Below are 13,539 nucleotides of genomic sequence, written 5' to 3'. Positions count from 1 at the left end.
TTATTAGTACATCAGGCTGCTCTCAGCCACAGCAGAACAGCGCAAGAAACTGACGAAAAAACGTGTGGTACAACTACGAGAGAAGTACGGAATGTAAGTTTGCCAGGCCGAGAAAATGTGGTAGACTAAACATTGCGCTACGCTTGTATGCACTTGTGATTTCAATGAACACGAAGCACTTCCAGCTGCTATGAACATCGAAGTCGTAGCGATCGAAAAATCTTTTTCTGTATTTCTCGCACTAACGTTAAATTACCGTTTGTTGTAATGAACAGAGAAGTTAAAGAAAACATAAAGCTAACAAATTACCACAACTCCAACGCTTAGAAACAAATACAAAGTATTTTATTATAAGAAAGTTTATCTGCTTTATCATATCAACATCTTCTATCCGCAGTACTTTACATTTGTGTACAATCAGTATTTAAAGGTCAACAAATCGAAAGACTATACCGTAATAAGTCCCTGAAGAGACAATAGCGCATAATAGACAATTTTTACCATCAAATGCACAATGGTCATAATGGGACATTGAAAAGCAGCTAAATAATTTCCTGAAATAATGTACGTTCACACGTGCATTAATTAAAGAGCCATGTTTCCTAAATATGGTATAAATAGGTAGTTTCAATTAACAGGTACAAAAGCAATGGAATGGAACTGTAATGTTATTTGATAATGATATTTTCGATGTATCCACACTGCAGTAATTCAATACAACAAGCCGCAGCGACGACATTACGCAGATCTCTGGCAAGGGGTGTTTCCCTCCACTGCGGTGTAGTAACTTCGACGGAACTTTACATTAGCACTTCGATGTCGAATAAGGGCTGTAAGACAAGAATGCCACTTCTACTTTAGGAAAATGATTTTCTAAGCGCTGCACGTGTTAACGTAGGCAAGAGGTGATGCAAGCTATGGGATAGCGATTTGCATTTACATAGATAGTGGTAATATGGCGCACACAAAGTATATAAAGACAGTGCATTGGCGAAGCTGTCATTTGTACTCTGGTGATTCATGTGATAGGATTTCCGACGTGATTATGGTTGCACAACGCGAATTCAACTATTACGAATTCCAAAGGTAGTTGGAACTAGATTCGCGGAACATTCTACTTCGGAAATCGTTCGGGAGTTCAATATTCCTAGATCGATAGTGTCAAGGGTGTGCCGAGGAAACCTAATTTCAGGAAGTCGAGTCGTCAGTGCCAACAGACAAGAACCAATGACTGAAATAGCCACAGAAATCAATGTGGGACGTCCAACTAACGTATTCGTTATGAAAGCGCGGCGAAATTAGACGTTAATGGGTTTGGCGGCAGACCAAGACGCCGGTCCCTTTACTAACAGCACGACGTCGCCTGCAGCGCCTCTCCTCGGCTCGTGATCACCACGGCTGGACCCTAGATAGCTGGAAAGCAGTGGTCTGGTCACATGAGCTGTGGTTTCAGTTGGCACAGAGCCCATGGAGCCATAAACCCAAACTGTCAACAAGGCGCTGTAAAAATGGTTCAAATGTCTCTGAGCACTATGCGACTTAACTTCTGAGGTCATCAGTCGCCTAGAACTCAGAACTAATTAAACCTAACTAACCTAAGGACATCACACACATCCATGCCCGAGGCAGGATTCGAACCTGCGACCGTAGCGGTTGCTCGGTTCCAGAATGTAGCGCCCAGAACCGCACGGCCACTCCGGCCGGCAGGCGCTGTAAAAGCTGGTGGTGGTTCCGTGGAATGGATTGGGTCCTCTGGTCCAACTGAAGCGATCACTGACTGGAAATGGTTTTGCTCGGATACTTGGAGACAATCTGCTGCCCTTCATGGACTTCATGTTCCCAAACACTGATGTCATGTCACTGGACCACAATTGTTTGTGACTGGTTTGAAAAACATTCTGGGCTATTCGGGGGCACGATTTGGTGACCGAGAACGTCCATAGTGAATCCCATAGAACATTTATGGTCAGTTTATCCACAACATCCAGCACCGGCAACACTTTCGCAATTATGGATGGCTGTAGAGGCAGCATGGCTTAAAATATCTGCAGGGGGCTTCCAACGACTTGTTGAGTCCACGCCACGTCGAGTTGCTGCACGGCGCCGGGCAGAAGGAGGTCCAACACGATATTAGGAGGTATTCCACGGGTCTTATCACCTCAGTGTTTATTGTTTCACCTACCTTTTTAGGTTCTTTTCAATCAATATCTTATTTACTACTTTGGATTTGGCTGGTCATAACTCTCTTAGGTACTTGGGATTCTGTAGTGTTTACTTTTGTTAAAACTCAGACTCGACAACAGACAAAAATTCAGTAATCTACAGCAAGTAATCTTCATGAGCGGGAAACCAGATCCATCTATGTTTTTTCAAATTATTTTTGTTCCGTTTTAGCCATTCGAGCTGCGATACTTTGAAACGTAGCACGTCATTTAGACTTACTTTCGTTTCATCATAATCAGATTATCATACGCTATTGTGAGGCCAGTTAATTTGGGAATTTAGTAATTGATCTTTAAAGTTCTTGGCGTTGGTTGATTCCTGGGTTTGGTTGGTGGGATATTTTGTTGAGAGCAATATCACTCGCTGCGAATACCTGGGGAACGAATAGAGGTGTCTTGCCTCACCAGGGAGAGAAAAGCATTCATTACTCCTAGTTAGGGCGGCGGCGCTCTTACAGCCAGGCACTGAAACGCCATTGGTCGCACATTATGACGAAGAAGTGCGAGCCGGCGTTGCGTCTGCCACAGTATGGGTTCTGCAATATCATGGCGCCTTTCGGACGGCTAGTACAATGCGAAGCTATTCGGTTGTGTTGGGCAAGTTTTGTCAAACGGAGCCTGGGACGCCGGCAGAGCGTCGTCAGTGAAATTCTACGGTCTGAAAACAGGCCAACATTTCTGAAGTGGTACGGCTATGCCACGTCCCTCTTCTAGCTGGATGACGGCTCACGAGGAAAAAATAAACTCTGTGAAATAGAAGTGCATGCGCGTTGGAGTAGTGTGGGGAGCTCCGTACCGTCTGCCATGGGAACGGTTGACTAGATTAATTTTTACCATAGCATCGGCTCTATCCGGTTTCCCTCTGGAAAAAATGTGGATGGGACGACTTGCTATCTGGTTGCGCTATACCATATTAAACATCATGCGAGTGCTATTGGCGCAGAGATGTACAACAGTGCTCGCATTGGTATCCCAGTATATTTTTCTAACTGCTCCATGTGGAGTAACATGAGCATTTTACGGAACAAACGCAGAGTAGGGACACTTCGCCTGTAGGTAAAGGCACTACTGCCGGAGAGTAAGGATTTCGCCCATGGGCGTCTTAGAAAAAGGAGACGTGGGCCAGCAGAGCTGTTGAGTAAAGACGCAGGCTACGGATGCCTATCTGGCAAGTTCCAGAGCAGCCAGTTGTCTGTTCCAGATTACTTCTGAGACAAGGCATTGTGCGATGTATCGGTTATCTTACCAGTTGCGTTGGGTGCGGGTGGCATCCTCGTACCTCAGGTAGAGAAAGTTGACACAAGAGTTAGTTCACGCGTGAAGTTGAGCCGTTTTTAAAAGCGAGAGCCACTGTCCTTGCAAGTTTATGGGCCACCAACCAGTGAGATTCAATTATTTTCACTCTTGTATTAATTTGTTAGATTCCGTTATCTGTTCATTTCATCAAAGGGAACGTCGCGGAAACCCTTCCTCCACTTGCTCCACGCTGCAAGACCTCATTAATTTTATCAATCAATGCATTTATCACTATCCAAACTTATCTTTGATTAGATATAAAGATTTTCGGTACCCTTAGTATGGTCTATAATTCAAGTAGATAGTATCATTGTTTTTGAGATGCCATGTTATTGGAGGAAAAAATTCTATTAGTTTGATAATTGAATCGAGAGAAGTGTCAAGCACTCCAATCAGTGATCCTGGCCATATTACAATTTCTATTTAATTCCCGTGGACACAGATGATAGGTCATTGCTTGGAGAATGTTTCTCTGTGCCGACGTAAATTCTGGGATATAAATTTATAGTACCCCCAAGCCTCATTTTGAACACTGCACTTCCCAACTTCCTTGTAAGTATTATTACAAGAAACTATTATTGATGTGTGTCAGCACGAAAAACTAGACGACATTACAAAGAAGAACATGAGTAGAGAAAATACCTAACGTAATTTAGTAATGAAAGAACTAAGTGATGTAAGTCTAGCACTCATGAACTAACGAATGTCGTGATTAAATCTTACGTAGTTTCATCCAATAAAAAACAAGTATCCGAGGAAACGAAATGAATTCCACAGTAATGGACTACATCGAACGACTTCCACATTAAAAGAGTACATCTATGATTTCTAGCTCCTCAATAATGGCAATGAAGGCAATAACGGTAGAAGCATACTTTTATTAAATTCACGCAATGAACAGCAACGTAAGATATCGAGAAGTCGCCGATACGATGTTTGTATAACACCAAACTGTCTCTTGTGAGCGTTGTTTGAGAGTGAACACGTTTCCTGTTTTATAAAAAAATCATGCAAACTGCGGGAATGTGGTTAACGTAATATATTTAATAATGTAATACATGCAGTTTCTAATTTTATAGCATAACGTAATTAATATATTTAATGTTACTTGCAATAGATGTCGCCTTTCACATTGCGCTAATACCTGTTATCTGTGAGTGAATCTTGATAGTACCCTTACCTGCAAAAAACACTGCACGAGTACTAATATGAAGATATATGCATGGAACAACATAATACGAAAGCTGAAATATGGCCGATGGGGAGCATGACCCCCAGTCCTCCTTACAACTGCTTTGTGTGTGTGTTTTCATTGTGAACTATGTGCACCCCGTCTGGCGAAAGTCTATTCATATAAAACAAATACACTCCTGGAAATGGAAAAAAGAACACATTGACACCGGTGTGTCAGACCCACCATACTTGCTCCGGACACTGCGAGAGGGCTGTACAAGCAGTGATCACACGCACGGCACAGCGGACACACCAGGAACCGCGGTGTTGGCCGTCGAATGGCGCTAGCTGCGCAGCATTTGTGCACCGCCGCCGTCAGTGTCAGCCAGTTTGCCGTGGCATACGGAGCTCCATCGCAGTCTTTAACACTGGTAGCATGCCGTAACAGCGTGGACGTGAGCCGTATGTGCAGTTGACGGATTTTGAGCGAGGGCGTATAGTGGGTATGCGGGAGGCCGGGTGGACGTACCGCCGAATTGCTCAACACGTGGGGCGTGAGGTCTCCACAGTACATCGATGTTGTCGCCAGTGGTCGGCGGAAGGTGCACGTGCCCGTCGACCTGGGACCGGACCGCAGCGACGCACGGATGCACGCCAAGACCGTAGGATCCTACACAGTGCCGTAGGGGACCGCACCGCCACTTCCCAGCAAATTAGGGACACTGTTGCTCCTGGGGTATCGGCGAGGACCATTCGCAACCGTCTCCATGAAGCTGGGCTACGGTCCCGCACATCGTTAGGCCGTCTTCCGCTCACGCCCCAACATCGTGCAGCCCGCCTCCAGTGGTGTCGCGACAGGCGTGAATGGAGGGACGAATGGAGACGTGTCGTCTTCAGCGATGAGAGTCGCTTCTGCCTTGGTGCCAATGATGGTCGTATGCGTGTTTGGCGCCGTGCAGGTGAGCGCCACAATCAGGACTGCATACGACCGAGGCACACAGGGCCAACACCCGGCATCATGGTGTGGGGAGCGATCTCCTACACTGGCCGTACACCACTGGTGATCGTCGAGGGGACACTGAATAGTGCACGGTACATCCAAACCGTCATCGAACCCATCGTTCTACCATTCCTAGACCGGCAAGGGAACTTGCTGTTCCAACAGGACAATGCACGTCCGCATGTATTCCGTGCCACCCAACGTGCTCTAGAAGGTGTAAGTCAACTACCCTGGCCAGCAAGATCTCCGGATCTGTCCCCCATTGAGCATGTTTGGGACTGGATGAAGCGTCGTCTCACGCGGTCTGCACGTCCAGCACGAACGCTGGTTCAACTGAGGCGCCAGGTGGAAATGGCATGGCAAGCCGTTCCACAGGACTACATCCAGCATCTCTACGATCGTCTCCATGGGAGAATAGCAGCCTGCATTGCTTCGAAAGGTGGATATACACTGTACTAGTGCCGACATTGTGCATGCTCTGTTGCCTGTGTCTATGTGCCTGTGGTTCTGTCAGTGTGATCATGTGATGTATCTGACCCAGGAATGTGTCAATAAAGTTTCCCCTTCCTGGGACAATGAATTCACGGTGTTATTATTTCAATTTCCAGGAGTGTAGATATAGCCCTGAAAGAGACAGGAGGGGGAAATAGCTAAGAATGAAAAGATCGTTTCTGTACCGTATTTTGGGATAATATCAGAGAAACTGGCGAAAATTTCTGAGGTGCACAATGTCCGGCTGGCGTTCAAAGCAAAAATACTTTATTATATTTAGTTTAAGGCGTTGGTTGGGACCAGAATAAATAAATTACAACAAGTGTGCCAGTACAAACTACAGTATGCATCATGTGAAGCGAAGTGTATAAGACAGACAGGCAGAACGAACTGGATAAGGAGCAAAGAGCAAACAGTCGCCTTTAGACGTTGAGATTATGGTAAATAGTGGTAGCCAACCACGTATATGTGAAAGATCACGCGCCGAAAGATATTGAAGGACATTCAGAGGTGATGCACGTCAAAAAGAAAGAAGGGAAGCTTGACCTACTTGAAGAACTAGAAATAGCCATTCAACGCGATGAGTTCGATAATGTACACAATGTGGTAACGGAAGAAACGGTGGCACTTTCTTCAACTGATTTATAGACCTTTTGAGGCTACCAGTAATGAGTTACATATGACCAGTTTGCAAAGGAGAATATCAATATTTTGTTTTGTCTTGCCCACTGTAAGATCTTAGGAATATTGCAGGACGGTTAATGGCTCAGTGCACTCAGATATAGCCGTATACAGAACTGGCCAGTGCACTAAAAGGTAATTGTTTAGCCTTGCACCTAATGTGACTGGTGTTATCGTTGCTGGAAAGGAACGGTCAAAGGGCGGTAATTTGGAGAGGCGAAACACAGAATTAGCTGTTGCCGATTTCAAAGTAAGACGAGGACTTTATGTCCAAGTTTCTTTGTTTTTATTTTATGACAGTTTTGTGCTTCCTTAAGCGAGTTGTATGAGGTATTAAGACAGAGAGGCAGACGATGGCTTAATACTCTCGACACACTTAGCTCAGGACTACATTCCTAACGACAGTGTATTGTACGCTATGTAACTGTAACGAACATGAGTTCTTCACCTCACTCAGTAAATTACCTTATGGATATAGCTCCACCAAAAGTAAGGAGATTAACAGCTGCATGACAAGAAAACTAGAGCAGAACATCGCAGACGTGCTATGTTTGGTCGTATTTTTCAGGTACTCTCAATGAATTCAAGAAACAGATTTTTGCCATCATCCAAAGCAACTCCAGTATCACCTAATAAGAGCCGAGAGAACCGTGGCGGAACTTGTCTCCAATACGCTTAAGTAACAACTGAGAGGTCGAATTTTCTACTAGTTTCGAACTTGGAAAGTCCTGGATCACCAAACGACGGGCCTCTGTTGGTGCAAAGAAATTTGAAGAAATGTGGCTATATCATTACTGATGAACGCTGCGAATGTGGCGGACTTCTTTTGTCTTCAGCCTTCTGACTGGTTTGATGCAGCCGGCGCAAATTCCTCTTGCGTGCCAACCTCTTCATCTCGGATTAGCATTTGCAACTCACGTCCCCAATTATTTGCTGAATGTATTCCGATCTCTGTCTTCCTCTACAGACTTTTCCCTGTACAGCTCCCTCTAGTACCATGGAACTCATTCCCTGATGTCTTAGCAGATGTCGTATCTTCCTGCCCCCTCTCCTTGTCAGGGTTTTCCTCAGAATCCTTTCCTCGATTCTGCGCAGAGCCTCCTCATTCCTCACCTCTTCAGTCCACCTAATTTTCAACATTCATTTGTAGCAGCACATCTCAAATGCTTCTATTCTCTTCTGGTTTTCCCACAGTCCACGTTTCACTACTAAACAATTCTGTACACCAGATGTACATTCTAAGAAATCTCTTCGGACTTCTATTGGCCAGGAAAGTCCTTTTTGATATTGCTAGTCTGCTTTTGATGTCCTTCTTGCTCCGCCGTCATTGGTTATTTTACTGCCTAGGTAGCAGAATTCCTTAACTTCATCTACTTCGTGATCATCAATCCTGATGTTAAGTTTCTCGCTGTGCTCATTTCTACTACTTCTCATTACCTTCATCTTTCTTCGATTTATTCTCATTCAAAACTCTGTACTCATTAGCTGTTCATTCCGTTCAGCGAATCATTTCATTCTTCTTCACTTTCACTCAGAATAGCAATGTCATCAGCAAATCGTATCACTGACATCCTTTTACCTTGAATTTTAATTACACTCCTGAATCTTTATTTTATTTCCATCATTGCTTCCTCGATGTTCTGATTGAACAGTAGGGATGAAAGACTATATCCTTGTCTTGCACCCTTTTTAATGAGAGCATTTCGTTCTTGGTCGTCCACTCTTATTATTCCCTCTTGGCTGTTGTACATATTGCACATTATCCGTCTCTCCCTATAGTTTACCCGTATTTTTTTCACAATTTCTAACATCTTGCACCATTTTACATTTTCGGACACTTTTTCCAGGTCGACATTTCCTATGGACGTGTCTTGATTTTTCTTTAGTCTTGCTTTTATTATTAACCGCAACGTCAGAATTGCCTTCTCGTGCCTTTACCTTTCCTAAAGCCAAACCGATCGTTGACTAGCGCCTCCTCAGTTTTCTCTTCCATTCTTCTGTGTATTATTCTTGTAATCAACTTAGATGCTTGAGCTGCTAAGCCTACTGAGCGACAGTTCTCGCACTTGTCAGCTCTTGCCGTCTTCGGACTTGTGTGGATGATGTTTTTCAGAAATTCAGATGGTATGTCGCCAGACTCATACATTCTACACACCAAAGTGAATAGTCGCTTTGATGCCACTTCCCCCAATGATTTTAGACGTTCTGATGGGATGTTATCAATCCCTTCTGCCTTATCTGATCTTAGGTCCTCCAAAGTTCTTTTGAATTCTGATTCTGATAGAGGATCCCCTATCTCTTCAAAAGCGACTCTTGTTTCTTCTATCACATCAGACCAATCTTCCCCCTCATAGAGGCTGTCAATGTATTCTTTCCACCTATCCGCTCTCTCCTCTGCTTTTGACAGTGGAATTCCCGTTGCACTCTCAATGTTAACAACCTTCCTTTTAATGTTGCCGAAGGTTGTTTTGACTTTCTGTATGCTGAGTCTGTCCTTCCGACAATCGTTTCTTTTTCCATTTCTTCGCATTTTACCTGCAGCCATTTCGTCTTAGCTTCCCGGCACTTCCTATTTATTTCATTCCTCAGCGACTTGTATTACTGCGTTCCTGAGTTTCCCAGAACATTTTTGTACTTCCTCCTTTCATCGATCAATTGAAGTATTTCTTCTGTTACCCAAGGTTTTTCGCAGTTACCTTCTTTGTACCTATATTTTCATTCCAAATTTCTGTGATGGCCCTTTTTAGAGATGTACATTCCTCTTCAAGTGTACTGCCTACTGAAATATTCCTTAATGCGGTATATATAGCCTTAGAGAACGTGAACTGTTTCTCGTCATTCCTTGGTACTTCTGTATCCCACTTCTTTGCTTATTGATTCTTCCTGACTAATCTCTGAAACTTCAGCCTACTCTTCATCACTACTATGTTGTGATCTGAGTCTATATCTGCTCCTGGGTACGCCTTACAGTCCAGTATCTGATTTCGGAATCTCTGCACGACAATGATGTGAACTAGCTGATATCTTCCCTTATCAGCCGGCGTTTTCCAAGTATACCTTCTCCTCTTGTGATTCTTGAACAGAGGTCGCTATTACTAGCTGAAACACGTTACACAACTCAATTAGTCTTTCTCCTCTCTCATTCCTTGTTCCAAGCCCATATTCTCCTGTAACTCCTTCCGCTACAACTGCATTCCAGTCTCCCATGACTATTAGATTTTCATCCAATTTTACATACTCTGTTACCCTTTCAGTATCCTCATACACTTTCTCTATCTCTTCATCTTCAGCTTGCGTCGTCGTCATGTATACCTGAACTATCGTTGTCGGTGTTGGTTTGCTGTAAATTCTGATAAGAACAATCCCGTCACTGAACTTTTCACAGTAACACACTCTCGGCCCTACCTTCCTATTCATAACGAATCCTACTCCCGTTATACCATTTTCTAGTGCTGTTGGTATTACCTTATACTCATCTGACCAGAAATCCTTGTCTTCTTTCCACTTCACTTCACTGACCCCTACTAGATCTAGATTCAGCCATTGCATTTCCCTTTTTAGATTTTACAGTTTCCCTGTCACGTTCGAGATTCTGACATTCCACGCCCCCATTCGTAGAACGTTATCCTTTCGTTGATTATTTAATCTATTTCTCATGGTAACCTCCACTTGGCAGTAACCTCCCGGAGATTAGAATGGGTGAATATTCCGGAATCTTTTGCCAATGGAGAGATCAACATGACACTTCTTCAATTACAGGCCACATGTCCTGTGGATACACGATACGTGTCTTTTATGCAGTGGTTTCCATTGCCTTCTACATCCTCATGCCGTTGATCATTGCTAATGCTTCAGTCTTTAGGTGCATTTTCCCGCTCCTACGACAAGAGGGTGCTGTGAACGTCTGTCCGCTCCTCCGTCCTGTTTGACAAGGCCGTTTACAGAAGGATGGTGACTTCTTATGCCGGAACTCTTCGACCGCCAGCGCTGATTGTTAATAAAAATTTAGGCAGCGGTGGGTTTCGAACCCGGGGCCGAAGCTTTTTGATTATGAATCAAAGACGCTACCTCTTTTTTTTTTGTCGAAACGCGGGAAAAAAATTGAGATACATTTAGATGCGAACCAGTGATTACAAGTCTAGAATACACGAGGACCATCAACTTTTTGTCCACTTATTTAAGGCAATCAATTAAAATAAAACAAAAGAAGTCATTTCAACAAAAACAAAAAGGGTTAAATGAGAAAAACGTATGTGAAAGAATATGGCATTAATTTTAACGTGCCCACACCTTCTTTCCTCCGTCACTTATTGTGGTGTGCGCACTGTAAGACCTTCGGTACACACACCATCAGATTATTTGACTTGTCGCTCTAACGAAGTAGGCGAGTGTCAGCAATATGTCTCGTGGTCTTATCGTGGCGGGTTTATTTTCTGCCGTTAGGTCACTCTATAGAAATGCCACTTGCACGCTTAGAGTAGCAGATTGATGGTGACCAACTTTAAACAGAACTTGATTAATTTTCGCACACATTTATTAAAATAATGAAAATCATAGATGTTACATAACTTGAATCTGGATGCTGTTTACAATTGACAATCTGAAGTTCCTTTGGTCTTGGTACGTTAATCTTACTCTCACATATTTCTGATACTTGACAAAGTGTCAATTCATTTATCTTCATGGCTATGTACAGGAATATGGTAATCTCATTAGACGCAGACTGAAACTTAACCATAGACTGGTAAAGACAAATGCAGACTGGTACAGACTAATGCAGACGGACTAATCGGAGGTCTGTACACTCATTATAATACCCTATGCGTTCAAGTATCACTGCGCGAGTGTGATCTGCGAGGAGAAAAGGTTCTACGTTAGCAGCAATCTCATTGGCTGCATTACATATTAATACGCAGATGGAAGCAGAATTTGGTCCGTCTCTAAGACAGTGCCACCTCGTAGTGCGGAGACGGACGAGCGCTGCGCCTGCGCTGTTGTGCTTAGCGGGGCGCGCTCTAGTGGGAAAGTTGTGTACGCGATGACTACGAGGAGCTATGTGCACAACACTTCTGCATCGTGGGACTTCAAATTCAAACAAGAGTGCCTACAAAAAAAGGGGGTATGTCCACTCATCCAACTCCTTGTCAATGATAAACAAGATACAGCATATTAGAAAATAGCTCACGACTAAGTATGGCCATATATTGAGAAAAGGCACACGGATCTGTGTCATATCCACTCACCATCTCGCAGTGGACATAATGTCCAACAAGCCACATGATGGCCTTGTTTTTCGATCGGGGAAAGAAGGCTGAATTGGGACGCAAGAGAATCTTCCATGAGATAGCCGCCTCTGACTTCCTGAGGAGAAATGCCAGTTGTCGGCGAAGCCATCTCCAATGGCCATGACCGCAGGAGATCAACCGATGATATAATGTATCAGTTTCATGGCAATGATTGCAACGATCCATCACATTGAGGCCAATACGAAAAAGTTACATGTTGGTAGGTACAATATCATGAACAACTTGATACCACGAGGACGCCACTTCCATCGGGAAAATCGGGAGGCTAACATTAGACCAAACAATCTTTCAATTCGTTTCTGGCTACAGGGATTCCACAGAGGGAATACTATGAGGAATTGGCCAGCGGCTGAACAGCATTTTAAGGGAGAGATTCTCTTGGGAATGGATACTTACTCACAAATAATTAACATCAAGAAAAAATTCCTTAACGTGCCGTAGTTTATAACTAATCCTACCAGTATCTACTGGAGGTGACTAACCGGTCGGATACTGTAATGAAGGCGAGCTGTAAGTGACTGGAGGCGGGGGGGGGGGGGGGGGGGGGCGAGTTGACATCTTAAAACTATGCGACGGATGAATAAGACAGAAGCCTTAACCCGAATGTCAGGAAGGCCAAAACCTCCCAGTAGGCGGGGGCGCACCATGACCCCATAACGCACGCGAAATATAGAGTTGCGGATGATAAACCTGGCGTTAAACTTTGCAACTTGCGTTACATCATCGCAGGAAGTGAAAGGATTTCTACAGTAAAATAAGCCTTACTCAACACATACGTTTCCATGGCCCAGACCTTGGGAAGAAGTGAGAGGGAGCGACGCCCGTGTTCAATGGTTGTTCCCTGAATCTTATCCGTGACACTCTTCCAGTTTATCGTAGCCATCTTCAGCGGTCAACTGTCAATTATAGCACCTAACGATCGATATCGGGTGGCCTTCAAAGCCCATGGAATTTCAACAGTGTCATATCGTCGCAAAATGAGTAAGCGACATTTCTGGTCATTAACCCGCGCTCCCTTAACATGACAAAAGGCATCCAGAACTTCCTTCAGCAGTGGTATATCTTCATGGGTACGGAGAAGAACCATAACGTCATCAGTATACGCACGGACGATAAACCTTTCTCCCAACCTCTAGACCACGGGTGCAAGTTCTAGGTCATCATTTGCCAATGTTAAGTAAGTGGGATGTACCGTGCACTTTCGATAACTTGATTACAGCAAATAACAAGGATACTCACGCTGATATTTTCTGGACTAATTTTGTAATCTGAGCATCCGAAAACTTTGGTGGACATTATCTTTTAACATATTATGTTTATGTTTATGTTAAGTAAGTTTGTTTGAATACTGCAGATTATTATTTTATGC

The sequence above is a fragment of the Schistocerca serialis genome, chromosome 1 (genome assembly GCF_023864345.2).
Source record: "Schistocerca serialis cubense isolate TAMUIC-IGC-003099 chromosome 1, iqSchSeri2.2, whole genome shotgun sequence".
Classification (NCBI taxonomy): Eukaryota; Metazoa; Arthropoda; class Insecta; order Orthoptera; family Acrididae; genus Schistocerca; species Schistocerca serialis.
This window is presented reverse-complemented; position numbering follows the sequence as displayed.